Genomic DNA, 19,164 nt, shown 5'->3' on the forward strand with positions numbered 1-19,164 from the left:
CTGAGCATGACTAAGTGTAGAATGAGCTGATTGTGAGGAAAGCTTTAGCAGCTTGTTCTACGTGAACTTCTATAAATTGTAAAAGAACTGAGCTGTTTGTGATAGCTTAGCATTAAAGGGAAGCCGGTTAGCACAGTCTGCTGCATAACTGATTTATGATATAAAGTGATGCCAACAGTATGGGAATAATTTGCGCAATGTCTCAGCATACCTTCAGGATCCTGATCTCCCCATTCAGCTAATACTTTAGGAGATGGCGAGAATCAAAGTGAAACTACACTATCGTGAGTTGGAACTGACCTGCCGATGTGTGCACCTTTGTTCTTTCATCTGTTGCATTAGAAAATTTGGCTGCAATCACAGAGAAGGGAGTGAGTTCATTTGATGCTCACTCATCTCCCGCAACCATATCTAGTGACAAGACACGAAAATAATTCCTGTTTGAATTCTGTAATCTTCATAGCAGTACTTAAAAACAGCTTTGTCATTTCTATTCCAGTTTTTCTGATAACAGGCAAAATGTCCAATGAGATAAACCTAATAACTTTTGGATTGCTTTAATGGACTGTGCGAGTTTGCAGCAAAATTAGTAATATGATACGAGCTAAACGTCCTTTCCAGAATTTAACACAGCGCAGGATCAGCAACATGTCAAACGTCATCGACTTCAAAAATCACCTCTGTATCTCTCGTGAGTGATGGATATTCACTCAGGGAGTCTTTATGGCTGGTCTTAAGTAACTGAGGTATTTCCCAAGGACAGAACACTCCACAAAATCAGATATTTTATGAATAAATGCTGTTTTACTGAATGTTCTTTTGCAACGTTTAAATATATATGCATACAAACACATACATGCACGCCCACACACTTTTATACATATGTGTACATACACATATGTATATACATATAGCTCGCACATTCGACGGGAAGAACATTCGACGAGGAGGTTGAACAGTTCAACCACTTTACAAGGAGGTTGAACAGTTCATCCACTTTATATCGGAGCTGCCTCGTGCTCCCACGAGGAGGTTAAACAGTTCATTCACTTTATATCGGCGCTGCCTCGTGCTCCCACGAGGAGGTTGAACAGTTCTTCCACTTGACCAACACCTTCCACCCCGATCTCAAATTCACCTGGACCGTCTCAGACTCCTCCCTCCCCTTCCTAGACCTTTCCATTTCTATCTCGGGTGACCGAATCGACACGGACATTTACTCTAAACCGACCGACTCCCACCCTGCCCCCTGTAAAAACGCCATCCCATATTCCCAATTCCTTCGTCTCCGGCGCATCTGCTCCCAGGAGGACCAGTTCCAAAACCATACAACCCAGATGGCCTCCTTCTTCAAGGACTGCAATTTCCAGCCAGACGTAGTCGACGATGCCCTCCACCGCATCTCTTCCACTTCCCGCTCCTCCGCCCTTGAGCCCCGCCCCTCCAACCGCCACCAGGACAGAACCCCACTGGTCCTCACCTACCACCCCACCAACCTCCATGTACAACGTTTCATCCGTCGTCATTTCCGCCACCTCCAAACGGACCCCACCACCAGGGATATATTTCCCTCCCCTCCCCTATCAGCGATCCGAAAAGACCACTCCCTCCATGACTCCCTCGTCAGGTCCACAACCCACACCAACCCAACCTCCACTCCCGGCACCTTCCCCTGCAACCGCAAGAAATGCAAAACTTGCGCCCACACCTCCCCCCTTACTTCCCTCCAAGGCCCCAAGGGACACTTCCATATCCACCCCAAATTCACCTGCACCTCCACACACATCATCTATTGCATCCACTACACTCGATGTGGCCTCCTCCATATTGGGAAGACAGGCCACGTACTTGCCCAAGGTTTCAGAGAACACATCTGGGACACCCGGAACAACCAACCCAAACACCCATAGCCCAACACTTTAACTCCCCCTCCCACTCCACCAAGGACATGCAGGTCCTTGAACTCCTCCATCGCCAGACCATGGCAACACGACGGTTGGAGGAAGAGCGCCTCATCTTCTGCCTGGGAACCCTCCAACCACAAGGGATGAACTCAGGTTTCTCCAGTTTACTCATTTCCCCTCCCCCCACCTTGTCTCAGTCAAATCCTTTGAACTCAGCACCGCCTTCCTAACCTGCAATATTCTTCCTGACCTCTCCTCCCCCACCACACTCCTGCCTATCACCCTCACCTTGACCTCCCTCCACCTATCGCATTTCCAACGCCCCTCACCCAAGTCCCTCCTCCTTAGCCTGCTGGACACACCTTCCTCATTCCTGAAGAAGGGCTTATGCCCGAAACGTCGATTCTCCTGTTCCTTGGATGCTGCCTGACGTGATGCGCTTTTCCAGCAACACATTTTCAGCTCTGACCTCCAGCATCTCCAGTCCTCACTTTCTCCTAGCACATTCAAATGGCCGACCAACCAATTCCAAATATTCTGAATTCACGCACACACACACACACACATGTGTGTGTGTGTGTGTGTGAATTCAGAACATTAGGAATTGATGGTCGGCCATTTGAATGTTCTTCCTGTAGAATATGAGAGCTTAGAGTTTACTGTAATGTCCCTGACATTTGAATCTATGGGAATTGCACCCAACTCCATCTCCCTGGCAACAGCTTTAGGGATCTGGAGCTGAACATTGGATCTTTGGGTAGTCTGAGGTGAATTGAGAGGAGTTATATGGAGGCAGTTGCACTTCAGGTACAAGAAAAAGATCGATGGTATACAGTCGGGAGACGAAAAGGGAACAGGCAGCCAGTGCAGGCATCCACTTTGGCTGTGCCCATCTGTAACAAGCATACCGTATTTGTTATTTTTTGGGGTGATGTCCTACGAGGGGTAAGCCATGGGGTACAGATCTCTGGCACAGTGTTTGTCCCTGTGATCAGAAGGGTAGGGGAGAGGGGAGGAGCGCAATAGTTATTGGGGACTACATGGTGAGGGGGACAGATTGCAGTTTCTGTGGGTACAGGGCAGGCTCATGATTGATGTGATACCTCCACGTTACCAAGGTTTGTGATGTCTCGCAGCGTGTTTTCAGGATCCTTAAGGGGAGGGGGAGCAGCCCGAGGGCATGTTTCACATATGCACTAACAACATATGTAATAAAATTGATGTGGATGTATGGCAGAAATTCAGGGATCCAGGGTGACATTTTAGATCGAGATCAAACAGAGTTGTTCTCTCTGATTGGTTACACATGCCACGTTATAGTGAGGGAAAGAATAGGGAGAGAGCAGATGAACACGTGGTTGTAAGGATAGTGCAGGTGATAGGGATTTGGATATCTGGATAGTTGGGGCTCATTCTGGAGTCGGTTGGACCTCTACAAACAAGATGGTCTTCCCCTGACCCGGAAGGGTACCAATATCCTGAGTGGATAATTTTCTAAAGCTCTTCAGGAGGGTTTAAACGAATTCAGCAGCGGATTGCGAACCCGAATTTTAGCTCCGGTTTGCTGGAAGTTTTGAGTGGTTAGGACATGAATAGGTTTTCGGGTTTGCGAGTGAATGCTGGCAAGGATGAAGGTGGTTTGAAGTCTGTCTACTTCACCGCTAGGAGCATCTGGGGTAAAGCAGGTGTCATGGGTTGTTAACTGGGACTTCAATATTGTGGCCATTTCAGAGACATGAATGGAGCACTGAAATGAATGGTTGTTCCTTGCACCACAGTTTCGATTTTTCAGTAAGAACAGGGAAGTCGTTAAAGAGGGAAGATGTGGCATTTTTAGTCAAAGACAGTGTTATGGTAGCAGAAAGGATATTTGGTGAGGTCCCGACTCAATCTGCTGAACTCGAATGGGCTGAGATTAAAATCAGGCAAGTGGAGGTCACCATCAAAATGTTCTAGAGATATGGAGGAAAAGATTGCAAAGATGATTCTGGAGAGGAACGGAAGTAACAAGGTAGTTGTAGTGGGGAAGTTTAACTTTCCAAATATTGATTGGAAATGTTATTGTTTGAGGAGTTCTGATTGGTCAGTCTTTGTCCAATGTGTGCAGGAGGGTTTCATAGAACATAGAACATAGAACATAGAACAATACAGCACAGAACAGGCCCTTCGGCCCACGATGTTGTGCCGAACTTCTAACCTAGATCAAGTACCCATCCATGTACCTATCCAAATGCCACTTAAAGGTCGCCAATGATTCCGACTCTACCACTCCCACGGGCAGCGCATTCCATGCCCCCACCACTCTCTGGGTAAAGAACCCACCCCTGACATCTCCCCTATACCTTCCACCCTTCACCTTGAATTTATGTCCCCTTGTAACACTCTGTTGTACCCGGGGAAAAAGTTTCTGACTGTCTACTCTATCTATTCCTCTGATCATCTTATAAACCTCTATCAAGTTACCCCTCATCCTTCGCCGTTCCAACGAGAAAAGGCCGAGAACTCTCAACCTATCCTCGTACGACTTCCTCTCCATTCCAGGCAACATCCTGGTAAATCTTCTCTGCACCCTCTCCAAAGCTTCCACATCTTTCCTAAAGTGAGGCGACCAGAACTGCACACAGTACTCCAACTGTGGCCTAACCAAAGTCCTGTACAGCTGCAACATCACTTCACGACTCTTGAATTCAATCCCTCTGCTAATGAACGATAATACTCCATAGGCCTTCTTACAAACTCTATCCACCTGAGTGGCAACCTTCAAAGATCTATGTACATAGACCCCAAGATCCCTCTGTTCCTCCACCTGACTAAGAACCCTACCATTAACCCTGTATTCCGCATTCTTATTTGTTCTTCCAAAATGGACAACCTCACACTTGGCAGGGTTGAACTCCATCTGCCACTCCTCAGCCCAACTCTGCATCATATCTAAGTCCCTCTGCAGCGACAACAGCCCCCCTCACTGTCCACAACTCCACCTATCTTCGTATCATCTGCACATTTACTGACCCACCCTTCGACTCCCTCATCTAAGTCATTAATAAAAATTACAAACAGCAGAGGACCCAGAACTGATCCCTGCGGAACTCCACTTGGCCTGTCTACATGCTGCGCCACTTGTTTCGTGGCGCAGCATGTAGACAGGCCAACAAGAATCAAAAACATATTGGATTTGGTACTGCACATTGAAGCAAGTCAACTGTTCGATTTGGAGATAATTGAGCACTTTGGTTATAGTGACCACAATTCGGTATGTTTATTTAGTGATGGATAGGAATATATATATATATATCGCAGAGCATGAGGTACCGCTGGGAGAAAGGCCAGTATGATGCGATCAGCAAGAGTTAGGATGCACCAGATGGGAAAGTAAACGCAGGGGTTTTGCAAACCTGAAATATGGAGCTTGTTCAGGTAAGCGCTCATGCATGTCCTTGATAAGTGTGTGTGCGTCATGCAGGGAATATGAGGTTGAGACAGGGAGCCATTTTTATTCAACAAGTTGAATTTCTTGTCAAGATGGAGAAGGCGGTGCATGTAAACATGTAATATGAAAGCTGCGTTAGGGCACTTGAAAATTAAAAGCTAGCAAGTAATGGCCAAAAGAGAGAGCTACTCAGAGCAAAGAGGGGGCATTAAAAGTTTTTAGCTGGCAGGGTCATTTAAAACTCGAAAGCTTTCTCTTGTCATTTCAAGAATAAAAGAATATCTAGGATATAATTCGGGCCTGCCAAGAACAGTAGAAGGACGTCGTCAACAGAGTCCGAGGATAGGAGAGGCGCCGAATGTATATTTTTCATCATATCTCAAATGAAAAAGACAATGCTGTCGAAGAGAATTTTGAGATGCAATCTGTTAGAATAAACGAAATTGATATTCATAAAGACGAGTTGTTAGCAATTCTTGAAAGCCTGAAAATAGATTTGTCCCCTGGGCTTGATGGGATGTATCATGGGATTCTCTGGGAATCGTGGGAGGAGATTGCAGAACTTTTGACTACCAACGTTATTTCGTCAGTGTCTATGTGATTAGTGCGAGAAGACTCGAGTTTCGCAAATATTGTCCCCTTCTTCACGAAGAGTAGTAGGAAGAGCGCTGGAAATTATAGAACAGTGAGCCGTATTTCCTTGAAGGTGAAGTTTTGGGAAAGGTTATGAGAGATATGATTTATGATCACCTCAGCAGGAAGAAGTTGATTCGCTACAGTCAACACGATTTTGCGAATAGCAGGTTGTGGCTCACAAACTTTATTGAGCTATTTGAAAAGGTCAACAAACAAGTGGATAGGAGTAAAGTGGTTAACATGGTGGATATCATTTTCACGAATGCACGGTCGGCCGTTGCATAAAATACAGAGACGTGGGATTGAGGGTGATTTCGCGGTTTAGATCAGTGGGCGGCACGGTGGCCCAGTGGTTAGCACTGCTGCCTCACAGCGCCTGTAGACCCGGGTTCAATTCCCGACTCAGGCGACTGACTGTGTGGAGTTTGCACATTCTCCCCGTGTCTGCGTGGGTTTCCTCCGGGTGCTCCGGTTTCCTCCCACAGTCCAAAGATGTGCGGGTCAGGTGAATTGGCCATGCTAAATTGCCCGTAGTGTTAGGTTAAAGGGGTGGATGTAGGGGTATGGGTGGGTTGCGCTTCGGCGGGTCGGTGTGGACTTGTTGGGCCGAAGGGCCTGTTTCCACACTGTAAGTAATCTAATCTAATTGGCTCGCTGAAAGAACACAGAGTGTGGTAGTTAATGGAAAATATTGATCCTGGAGTTCAGTTATTCATGGTGTACCAAAAGGTTCCTTTTAGGGTCCACTGCTATTTGTCACCTTTATAAATGACCTGGGTTCGGGCATGGGATGATGGATGAGTAAATTCGCAGAACACACTAAGTCGATGGAGTTGTCAACAGTGCCGAAGTCTGCTGCAGGTTACAGACGGACATGAATAATCCGCAGATCGGATTAGGTGGCATATGGAGGTTATTGTGGAAAAGTGTGAGTTTATTTACTTTGGAATGAACAACAAGAATAAAATGTTCTGGGCTAATTGTAATATTCTTGGAAGTTTAGATGAGCAGAGCGATCTCGGTGTCTATGTATATAAAACTCTGAACGTTAACAAACACGTTGATGGATTTGTTTGCAATGAGCACAGTGTGTTAGTTTTTATTGGGAGAGGGATTGAATTTCAGGGCCAAACGATCTCTTTGCAGCTCCAGAAATTTGTCTGGTATGGCCAAACTTGTCGAGTTCTGGGCGCCACATTATAGGACGGATGTGAAAGCATTGGAAAGGTTGTAGACGAAATTTCCTCGGATGTTGCCTTCTGTGAAGGGAAGGTCTTACGACGAAAGGCTGAGGGACTTGAGGCTGTTTTTGATAGAGATAAGAAGTTTGAGAAGTGAATTAATAGAGACATAAAAGATGATCAGAGTTTGCCGTAAGGTGGACAGTGAAGGCATTTTCTTCAAATGGTGATGATTGGCACAAGGGCATATCGATGTAATTTGAGGGTGATAGATGCCTAGGTAGCTGCCTTTCTCAGAGAGTAATAAGAGTGCAGAACGCCTTGTCTTCAACAGTCGTAGACTCACCAACCTTCAGGGCAAATAAATGATCATTGGATAAACTTACGGCTTATAATGTCAAAATACTGGTCAGATAGACTTCAGACTGGTCTTACAGGTCATTGCAACATTAGTGCCAAAAGCACTTTATTGCAATGTAATATTCCGGGTTTAAACTGTTCTTCAGCTTGAAGTTGCAAACATCTCTGGTCAGTATCAGTAAAACAAACACCTGGCGAGAATCCAATGCACAACTTTGGCAGTTCATGTGCTGCCATTCTGTCATGCAAGTACAGCAAGCTAACTAACTGCACCACTGGATCTGCCGTCTAATGGTGACGAACGGCTCCTGATCTTACCACTGGGCCCCTCAACCCAATTACCCTTTTTTTTGTGTGTATCTGAAATGAAACGCAGTTCAGAGGTGGTTATACTGATAATGGATCATCGATTATGAAGCATCAGCTTCAGGAAAATGGCATAGTTAAATGTGGTGAAAATCGGTTTTATTGAATACTGTATACATTCACCATGGCTTCCTGCGTTGGTCACAGACAATGTTATGTGGCCATTGTACTGGGATCTTCCTTCTATCGGCTTCAATTCGTCAGACAATTCGATTCACTGATATTTCACCAACTTCCTTTGGCATGTTCATCTGAGACATCGACCCACACTGCACACAACATCAACAATGTTCAGCATACTACGTGCACGAGCATGTGGCATGGTTTTTATGCACAGTGAAGATTGAATAATGTTCTGCAAGGGCAAATTACATTCAGTTTAATTCGTAAAGTTGCAAAAATCCAGAGTAAGATTCAAAATGTCAGAAATTCACGTTCATCACCTTGGCCAGAATTCCAGCCCAGCAAAGGGGAAATCTGCCCCTGAATCCCCAGCATCCATGCAATTGCTTGCTCCATGTGTCCACTTGGAAACCTATGTGAAGGAACATTCAGCCTGAAGGAGAACTTGTGAGAGTCCTCCGCTGTCTGATCTAAAGCTGAAACAAGAGCTGTCTATTCCAGCCGGGAGGGAAGCGAAGTGGAGATGAGACCAAAATATTATTTGGCGTTTAATTCATATTGTCCTCATTGTGATTATTTAAAAACCTTGGCCAGAAATGGCACAGACACAAAGGAGCAGAAGGAGGCCATTCTTAACACCGATCCTGTCCTGCCACGTAATTTGATATCATCATGGCTCACACAACAATTTTATGTCTTTTTCCAGCCCATCCACAACATCGTACTGGCTAACAGGTATTTATCGATCTCTACCATAAATAGACATCGATAATGTAAATCTGTGGGAGGAAAATGTTCCGTTTCGAGACAGTTAGGTTTATGCACGAATATTACTGGTTTTGCAGATGAGCAGCCGAGTCTGGTCTGACCACTTTGCAAAACATAAATTAAAACACGACCCTGATGGGATTCGAACCCACAACCTTTGAATAGAGATGTAGAAGTCCAACGCGCTTTCCATTGCGCCACAGAGCCGCGCCTTCTGTTACTTTTAAGCACACAAGTTTGCCTTTGACGCATTGCATTCAGGACACCCATCTCGCGTCTGTCTGTCCTCGTCACACTTTCTGGTACCTGGTCCTTCTCCACTCGTGCTCTGGCTCATCAAGTGTTCGGCTACAGACTGCTGAAACGTTCTCATGACACTTACCTTTACCACATGTTCAGATAATGATTTCCAGATAATCAATACTCTACAGGTGAAAGTATTCTTTCTAAATCTCCTCCTTGTCTCCTGTCTTTCATTTATGTTACTCTGTTCATTCCCAATACAGGCTTATCCCTGTCACACATATCCATCCTCTTCATAAAATGAGCACATTAATCGGTTTCTTATTCAGCCTTCTCTGCGCTTAGAGTAACATCCCCAGCCTAGCTCGCGTACCTTCAGAATGGGAGTGGTCAAACCCTTGCCATTCTTTTCATCTCCTGTGAAATTCTCCTCCTGCATTCAGACGCTTCCAGTATCTGGCGATTACAAGAGAAAAACAAAGTTCTCAGAAGAAAAGCCAAAAGGTCTGAACAAAATCAGCAGCTCTTGTCTATCTCTGATGAGGAAGGAAAGTTAACGCTTCGAGTCCAATGATCCGTCTTCAGAACTAATGGGAAGGGAGGGTGGGTGAAGAATGTGTAAGACGGCGGACGGTTTCTCAAATGATTGAACTTGATGTTGGGTCCTAAAGTTTTCATGGTCTGTCGGTAGAAAATGAGTTGCGTGTCTTCCAGCTTGTGTTGTGTCTTGAAGGAGCACTGCAGCAGACCAGAGACTGAAATGATGGCCTGGGAACACAGTGTCTAGATTTGAGTGGTGCTGGAACAGCACAACAGTTCAGGCAGCATCCGAGGAGCAGTGAAATCGACGTTTCGGGCAACAGCCCTTCATCAGGAATACAAGCAGAGAGCCTGAAGGGTGGGAACACATTGTAATGTTGAAGTTACGGAGACGGGAAGATCGGGATTTTTTTTGTTGATTCTGGACAGAACGTAAGTGATCTCAGCTTTGTCACCGACTTTATTTTCCTCTCTCCATTTGAGAGAGATCACATTCTGAGCAGGAAATACAGTTGCCTCGATTAACTGAAGTGCAGAGAAATCTCTGGAACATGCGACCGGGAGCTTCCAGAGTGAGGAGAGATATCTGAAACCAGCAGGAAATGCAACTGACAACATCGAACGTTACAATGCAGTACAGGCACTTCGACCCTCGCTGTTGCCGCAACCTGTAAAATAATGTGATGTCCATTGTAATGGTAAAATAACATTTATTTTAAATCCAATAAAAGCACAGGGAAACAAATAAGTAATTACCTGACTTTGCAGAGGCATGTTTTGCAGACAGACAGAAAAAAATGTAAAGTTAAACCGAAATAATAGCAGACATACAAGGCCAGTAAACTACCATATCAGGGACAAACAGTCAAGGAATGAGAAAAAAAAAATCCTTTTGATGTGGAAGACACCTTTCCTCACGTACCATTGGCAAAGGCATCCAGCGAGAGGTGGCAGGATTTGAGACGATGCATACTGCAGGCAAAAAAAAACGAAAGATTGTGTTTTCAGCGACGATGTGCGTACCTGATTCAATGCACACATAAGGACAGGCAGATAGAGCAGTCCAGGTAACCCCCGCCAAGAGGGTAGCCTGGCGATTAGGTATGGTAGATGTCTCGGACCCAAGATTAAGAAGGGTCCCTACTGAGTGCAGGTCAAAAGACAAATGCGATGTGGGGTTCATAGGAAGCTGTGAACCCATAAAAATAGCCCGGAAGTCTGAGTATTGTCCATGCAGAGCACGAGACCCGTTAAAACACGAGGCTGCCAAAGGATACTACTTTGCATCCCTCCTGAAAGCTTTAGTGATAATTCCCTGTGGATAATCACCGGTGAGAGCCCCCATTGTTCCGGTCAAAAAGGCAAACATTCCAGGTGCATCGGGGAAACGGAGCTTTGTTCAAGACCTGCAGGTAGTCAATTATGCTGTTGTTCCGCCCGCCCCAAATGTTCCTAATCCTTGTACTATATGAGTTCGAATTCCACCGGACAGTAAATGGTTCTCTGCTATGGATTTATCAAATGTCTTCTTTAGTGTACCGGTACACCCAGAAAGTCAATTCTGGTTCACTTTTCCACTCAAAGGCAAATCATATACATTCAAGCGACTTTGTCAAGATGACTGTGAGTCCCCCACCATAATTAATGAGGCTCGATGCTGGAGTCTGGAGATTTTTGTTTTAACCCCGGGGACAGCGCTTCTGCAGTATGTAGACGAATGCTTAATAGCAGCACCAACAGAGGAACAATGTGAGAAAGATACGCTTGTGTCGCTCTGCCATCTCGCCAGGAATGGGCACAAAGCTTGTTTCGCAAATCTACAATTTGTGCAACAACAGGTGAAGTTCTTTGGTCATTTCTTGTCTGAACAAGGGAAGGGCATTGGTCAAGACAAAGTTCAAACAATCCAGCAAATTCCAAAGCCTCAAACGAAGTAACAATTGCTATTCTTTTTGGTCTTGCACTCCTACTGTCGATTTTTTATCCCACATTACACAACCCTTGAGGCGCCCCTAAATGAAATTTCCAATGGCTTAGAGTTTCAGAACCAGAGACCGTTGCAGTTGAATTAAAAAGGCGCTCCAAACCACACCTACACTGGGGGTCCGAATCCAAACAAGCCTTTTGTACAAACGGTAGATGCATGACATCTGAGCTGATGCAGGAGAATGTGGGAAAATTGAGGCAGTAGCTTACATTTTGGCTAAACCTTGACCCCGTAGCGGCAGGATTGCCTATATGCCTGCAAGCCGTGTTTGCAGCTTAAAAAGTTTGTTGTAGCGTCCAGGGACACAGTCGGCTTTGGAGAATTAACCCTCCTGGTCCCACATGCATCCTTACTGTTTTCCGAGCAAAACACAGCACACATGTCTGCAGCACATTGGCTCAGAAACAATACTGTACTATTGGAGATGCCTAACATTACAATAACGAGATGTAACGTCCGTAATGCTGCTAGCCTTTTCGCCACAACAGGAGACAGAGACCCACATGACTGTGTCGCTGTAACTCACCAAGACCAGGCGTGCAGGATTCACAAACTCAGAATCAGGATATTGCGTTTTTTTGTGAATGGGTCCGCATTCAGGGGCAAACGGACAGGCCAGAATTGTGTTTGGTATGCTGTAGTAACTACCCACGAGGTAGTTAAAGCGGAATCACTCCCTTGTCATCTGTCAGCTCAAGCAGCAAAGCTGATTGCCTTGACTGAGGCATGTCAATTGGCTGAGTGAATGATAGTGAATATTTACACAGACAGCAGATATGCATTCGGGGTTGTACATAATTGTGGAACTCTGTGGAAACACAGGGGCTTCTTGACCTACACTGGAAAGCCCAAAATACACCGTGGTCTGACTTCTGACCTCCTGGAAGCGGTCCTACCGCCTAAATCATTCCTTGTCTGTAAATGTGAAGCCCACACGAAAAAGTACGATTCCCTTTCTCAAGGCAATGCGAATGCAAACTCACCGGGAAGGACAGCAGCCCAGCAGCCACCAAGTGATCAGTTGACATGTGTATGTCAATTATTTGTAATCTAAAGCAGACTTATGGGAGGTCGAGTCGCAGGCCACGCCGAAGGACAAGCGTGAATGGACAATGGCAGGGTGCAGAATGAGGGAATGGGTGTGGTGTGGCCCCATTGGTAAACCCTGTCAACGCGATCATTATTCCCATTCCATGCCAATTAACACACAGTGAGGACCATGTGTCAAAAGGGGGGATGTAGCGAATAAAGTGGTATGATTTGATCTTGATATTTAATTTGGTTTCCGTGGTCGAATCTGTAAGTCCTCTTCGGACATTGTGCAAAATAATTTTCCAAAGGTCATCTTAGTCAGTCCGGGACTGAGGTTCAGAAAAGAACAAATGATTCTGTTTTTTTGTTTGAGCTGGCTGTGTTTACATTCTCCCCACCTCAAGTTTATAAGGATTTATAAACTTCATTTCTGTCAGTCTCGTGAGACACTTTGTGATGCGGGTAGTTTCATTGGCAAAGAAAAGACATTTATCCCCATGAAGCTTCCTTTCATCCTCTGTCTGCCCATTCATTCAATTTGATCACTGCTGTTCTGATAAATTTCACCTCTGCTGTCCTGTTGTTCTTCCGTAATTCGAGGGAACGTCGAACCGAATCCCAAAATCATATTAATGTTCGGTTTTTTATGTTATATCAATGACCAGACCAGAACAAGCTAGCAGGAAATTGAATAACACAAAAAATATTTTTAAAATTCCTTCCAGAAAATTAACCGACTGCAAAGTCAGAATATGGGAAATGTCAGAGTGCACTGATATTTAGCCCATTTCACAATGCACAGATACACCTAGACGAGTTCAGTCTTTGCGAAATGTTTATTTATAATTGTGACAATTCCCTGGGGCAGATCCTCCCTCAATCCACAAAAATGCATGCTGTCAAAAACTATTTCAGTTCAGATTAAAATGGCTCAAGATAGTTTCCATCAACCCAAAGGTTACTGCGCCATGTCAATTGAAGTGTATCCAGATAAGGTTAGAACTCCCAGCCTTTTCTCCCACAGCTCTCTATTCCAGTTGCTCCAGTCTAGTTTGGAGCTCCCATCCTGGGCGTTTCACGCGCCTCTCTGCCTTCATAGAAGAACTGCATGCTCACGGACTTGGTCAGTGGCAGAAAGAGTAAAGATTCACGCGTTCATTCCGCTCTCAAATTCCGATCGGATCTTCGCCACTGCGTCGCTAAATTTCTGTGATTCCAGACCTGGAAGCCAGTGTGATTGAAGTGTGCAACCGCAGTTACAACCTTGTCCCGAGGCACTGGTAAAGTAACGATGAGAAACTTCGTTGTTATTTAAACCAACATTTCAACAATTTGTTTGCTCAGCCTGTACATTTCATCTTTTCTCAAAATCTATCGAAATCAGTCTTCAACATTCTCAATGGTGGACTCTCCACAGCCACTGAGGACATCGAAGATGACGATACAACCCAATCTCAGTGGGTTGTCCTCTTGTGCATGTGGTGCTGTTCCTCGCCAATCTTAGCCATTGCATTTATTGCTTTTACTGTTGGTTATTATTTCATGTGATCGTATAGTGGCTCATCCTCTGCATTGTGGCCGAAGCAACCTCCATTCAAATCCGAGTATCAGCAATGCGCATTTGTTCCATGTTACTTCACATAACCCTTGCAAAACAAACGCAGAATGGAAGAAATTAATTTTTAAGGTTAAAATGCTCCTGAAGGTGATGATTTTTTTGCTTCAAACTTTATCAGCACCTAATCTCGGAGAGGTTCCTCCCTTTCCCAATCACTATTCTTCCATTCTATCCTTCCTCACATGCCACTGGGGCATTGCACAAAGTAACATTCACTTTCACATTGACACCATTAAGTTAGTGCTGCAGCTGTCACTCTTGTTAGGTGAACTTGCACCAATACCACCATGAGGAGCTTTAAGCCACTTAATGCAATCAGATAATGTGGTTGGGTTATCAATCCTCATGTAAAGTGTTTGATTTGCATGGACCAGATATCATTGGAGCACTGGGTTCATGAAAAGGACGCAGAACAGTATCGAGGAAAAGAGACTTTATTGGAAAAGACCAATGTTTGCGAATTCCCCACATTTATTTCAAGTCTTTATTCGTCTCTCGCTAGAGTGTTATGTATAATTCTGCAATTCACATAAAAGAAGCGATATGACAGCTTTGGAAATGGTGCAGAAGTGATTTGCCAATATATTGTCTTCATTGAAGAACTTCAGCTATGAAAGAGTTTAGACAGACTGGGATTGCTTTTGTGAGAGCAGGAGAGATTGAGAGGAGACAGTATTGAGATGTAGGAAATAATGAGGGGCATGGATTGGGTACACTGAACGAAAGATTTCTCGATGATGGATGGATCAATCAATCATAGATTTAAGATAAGAGTCATAAACGTTCGAGTAGCTCTACACAAAAAAAAACTTTATCAGCTTGCGAGTCATTGGAATCTGGACATCACTGTCCCTATGAGTTAGAGCGGCAGAAATTCTAATAATCTTCAGAGATACTTAACTGTGAATTTGCAATGCTTAAGGCATACAACGGTAAATGATGGAAAATGGGATAAGGATAATCAAGCAGGTGTTATTGACAAGAGCATGCACAAGTAGCTTGAAACCTCAGTTAGCTCCGACATCCACCGTGTGGCGTTTGGTAACCTCAGTTGTCACGTGGGATGCTAGTGTTCATTTTCCCGCTGGGGCGGCTCTGACTGTTTCAGGTTTTCAAGGTTTGTGTATGAACTGTTGTTCAGGTGAAGGATGCAGATGGTGTGGGGAAATTCGGTGGTTTTGGGAAGTTGGTTTGCGGCCGTTTCCTCCCCTTTCTCGGTGATATCTTCAAGGCAGATGAAACTCATGTGAAGCTCTGCTGTCCTGCAGCGTTTCGAATTGATTTGATTTATTTCCCACTGCTTTCAGTTTCTGTTTCTTGTCGTTACTTTGCATGTCCCAGGATGTTTAGTCCAGATCAACTTGTTTTTTGATGGAGTCATTGGATGAGTCTCGTCATTCTAGAAATTCTCTGGCTTCACTCTGTTTAGCGGGCCCCAATGTATTTGTGTTGTCACAGTCGAATTTGTTGTCCTCGTCATCGCTGTGCATTGCTACTCAGAACAGATGGTTGTGTTGTTTAGTGGATCTTCCAGAAATATTTTGCAACAATAGATATTCCCGCAGATTCATTGTCAAAACCAACGCCAGGAGGACATGCCATTACCCAACAAACCAAGCTCTCCACATTATAGGTAAAAGTATGTCTCGGCACGTGCAGCCAGACTCCTCTCACCACTCGGAGATATGAGACAGCATAACCGAAAGACATATTTGACAACAACTCACCAAAAAATGGACCAAATACCCATCATAGGCAAGACAAATTTGGAAGAAAAAAATATTGCATGTCGTAACTGCAGGAAACATTATACAGGACAGACAACTCACGATACGCATTCTTGAAGATCAACTTGACATGAAACACCACTGCCAGGTGTCCGCAGTAGGTTGACTCATGACACTGAGTGTCGCTGATTCCGTGGCAGGAATCTCGCAATGTGTGACAGTCTGCAGCAATGGAGAATGTGTTGCTGGAAAAGTACAGCAGGTTAGGCAGCATCCAAGAAGCAGGAGAATGGATGTTTCTGACATGAGTACTTCATCAGATATTCGGCCAAAACGTCGATTCTGCTACTCCTCAGTTGCTGCCTGATCTGCTGTGTTTTCCAGCACCGCACTCTTGACTCTGATCTCCAGTATCTAGAGTCCACACTTTATCCTCCGTCTGCAACATTAGTTAGTTCCTTGTGTGAGGGAACTGTTGATGTTACCAATGTAAAATTCGATTGCTGATTGAGAAAAAAAAACAGGTCCGCAGCCCAAAAGAGTGTTTCTGTTGTTTTGAGTTTCCTGGCTGTACAATGTGTGCTTCTGTGATCGCACAGTTTGCGGTAGTCTGGGGAGCGGCTTCAGTTATCTGCGTTTACATCCGAGATGCTATTGGTGCAGTTTGATTTGTTCTTGATTTGTGCAACAGTAACACAGTGACGGATCAATTAATATTTCAAGAAGGCAGACCGACGTGGAAAATGTCGAGGTGCTGGTGACATGTGATCAGAAATTACCGAGATTCAGGAGAAACGAATGTTGATTTCTATCGGGTCGTGATGAAGAACAACCAGGGAAATAAGTCACCAGCGGGTACAGTTTACAAGGGCACTCATAGGAAGCAAAATGCGAAATAAAACGTACAAAATGACGATGACAGATGAAGCATGAGAGTATTCATGGGTAATCTGACTTCCACTCCGCAGCTCCCCTAATTCCCACACCCAGCCCCATTGTAAACAAATGTTAGAGAACCATAAACATTAACGTCGTCCATTGGAACGATCCAAGTCTTTTCTAAATTTTCGATTCAGCTATTAGTTTCAGTTATTTTTTTCTTTCCTGGGAAATCATCTCTTTCATTGTTAGCAATCGTAAAGGGAGCCATCCTTTTTGTCATGGAAATAATATGATACTAAACTTTGTTTGTGCCGTGTATAAGACTCCACTTTGTCACACGTTTCTTCTACTTTCTCTCGATTTTAATGGTACTCTTTCTTTTGAATCTTCCCACCAACGTGCATGACCTCATAATCCGGACATGTAACTGCATCTGACAAGTTTTTGACCACTCACCCAATCTATCTATATGCCACGATCTCATCATAACATGCTCTCCCACGCGTGTGTATTATCAGCAAATTTGGACACATTTCACACTGCCCCTTTCTCCATGCTATTAACAGAGAGATAATTGAAGCCTTGAATATACTCAGTCTTGAAAGGCCTCTGCTGTACATATTTCTACATACTTGCTACCCTCTGAATGTGAGAACATCCTCCTAATTTATTTCTTATGTGGGTAACCCCTTCCCCTGAGATTGGGATCTCCGGTCCTTCACTATTCTGAATATAAAGTAGAACAGAACAAACTTTTAAAGTAAAACACAATCTCACTGCTGTTTCCAGTGCCAGTTCTGTGTTTTCTTTTTTAACCTCTGTTTGAACAAACTGCCCTGATGAGCACATTATTACTGACAATGACACATCTGCTTCACAGGTGCTTCAGTGCCTGTGATTGGAGTGGAGCTGAAAGGTGCGATAAAAATGCATCTTTTTTCACTCGACCATTGCTATATTATTAATCTCTCTGCTCATGAAAATGGATCCTTTATATGCATTCAATCTCTCATCAATACCGAGCATGTTTCACTCTCAGTTGATTTTAAATGATTTCTCGTTGGATTAGTTATCTCTGGAACTCCAGAAAAACCGTCTCAACAACTCGATATGTTCTCAGGCCTGCTCATTGCTTGACATACAGGAATCTTGCTCCAAAGAAAACATTTCCACAGACGTGAATCTCTCCACAAAAGGAGGTTTATTTATCTCTCTACAAAAGGAGGTTTATTTATCTCTCTACATGGTGCAAAGCAGAGGATTGTGAAAAGAATCTGGGAAAATGTTGCCAATTGTCAAATGGGAAACCTTTCAACAAGCAAAACAGAAATTCCAGCGTCGAGCTTTGTGAATCTTTAGATATTCCTTGGGGCGCGGATTCAGTGGAAAATGAGGGGTGAACTGGCCAGCTGAGCAGAGACAGTTTAGAAATCTTTCTGTTTTTTTCGGAGGCCGGTATTTTGACTCTGATGTACTCCGGACTTGAATTGATCTTTGACATTGAAGGATTCTGTTCCTGCACGTCAGGAAGTCAAATCTCATCTCAGCTCCGGGGCAATTAGAAAATGCGGGAACAGATAGGACACTGAAAGGCTGGAAATGAGGCGTTCTCTGTAGGAGGATAACTGATTTCCGGTGTCATGCATGTGACTGTAAAGGGTGGGATCAGACTATTCCCATGTCTTCACCGTGAATTGCCCAGGATTTATTTCGGAAACGACATACTAATTAAAGATAATTGTCAATATGGGAGGAGCAAGCTGCAGCTTGCATTCGGGGATCATTGAAGCCATTGGCTCAACAGTCTCTGTGGCGATGTTAGTCAGTTCGTCCGGCTCTTCACTGACAGGTTGCTGTTCTCACACGACCCAGGAACAGAGCGACAGCTGTTCTCACACCATCTGTTGTTTTTTTTGTCCGCACAGTTCCGGGATTTTACCGAGTTCAGAACAGAAATCGTTGTCTCTGTTTACCTCTCCCCAGATGCTGCCAGATCTGTTTAGTTTCTCCTGAAATCTCTCCCTTTCTTTTTAACTGAATGACCATTTCAACCATCGAGATTGTTTACACAGTCCAAACATGTCCTGACATTTAACCCTATCGAAACTGTGGTGATTGAATTCAAACCAATAAACTTGAAACAAGTTTACTAGCGCGCTTCTGCAGTTGTGGCCAAGTGGTTGACGCGATGTGCATTAATTCCACTGTGGATTCCTCATTGCAGTTAAGCATTTTCTAACTGTAATTGAGAGCCGAGAGTGAACTTGAAGAGTGCTTGTTCTCTGCTTTCTTGTTTCAAATTCAAATTGCAGGATGAGGTGAAATGCGTATAACTCAGGCAAGGAACGTTAGTAATCTGCAACCAAC

At 44.3% G+C, this 19,164-nt stretch overlaps 1 non-coding gene across 1 annotated transcript; it reads right to left on the reverse strand.

Moving 5' to 3' along the window:
* Nucleotides 1-8,895: 8,895 nt before the first annotated feature.
* Nucleotides 8,896-8,975, reverse strand: trnar-ucu (transfer RNA arginine (anticodon UCU)). Its single transcript is given in 2 exon segments — nt 8,896-8,931; nt 8,939-8,975. It is a non-coding gene; the product is annotated as a tRNA-Arg (tRNA).
* Between the last annotated feature and the right edge of the window lie 10,189 nt (nt 8,976-19,164).

The sequence above is a fragment of the Chiloscyllium plagiosum genome, unplaced genomic scaffold (genome assembly GCF_037043375.1).
Source record: "Chiloscyllium plagiosum isolate Xiang-an unplaced genomic scaffold, Cpla_swu_hap1 HiC_scaffold_51, whole genome shotgun sequence".
In the NCBI taxonomy this organism is placed as follows: domain Eukaryota; kingdom Metazoa; phylum Chordata; class Chondrichthyes; order Orectolobiformes; family Hemiscylliidae; genus Chiloscyllium; species Chiloscyllium plagiosum.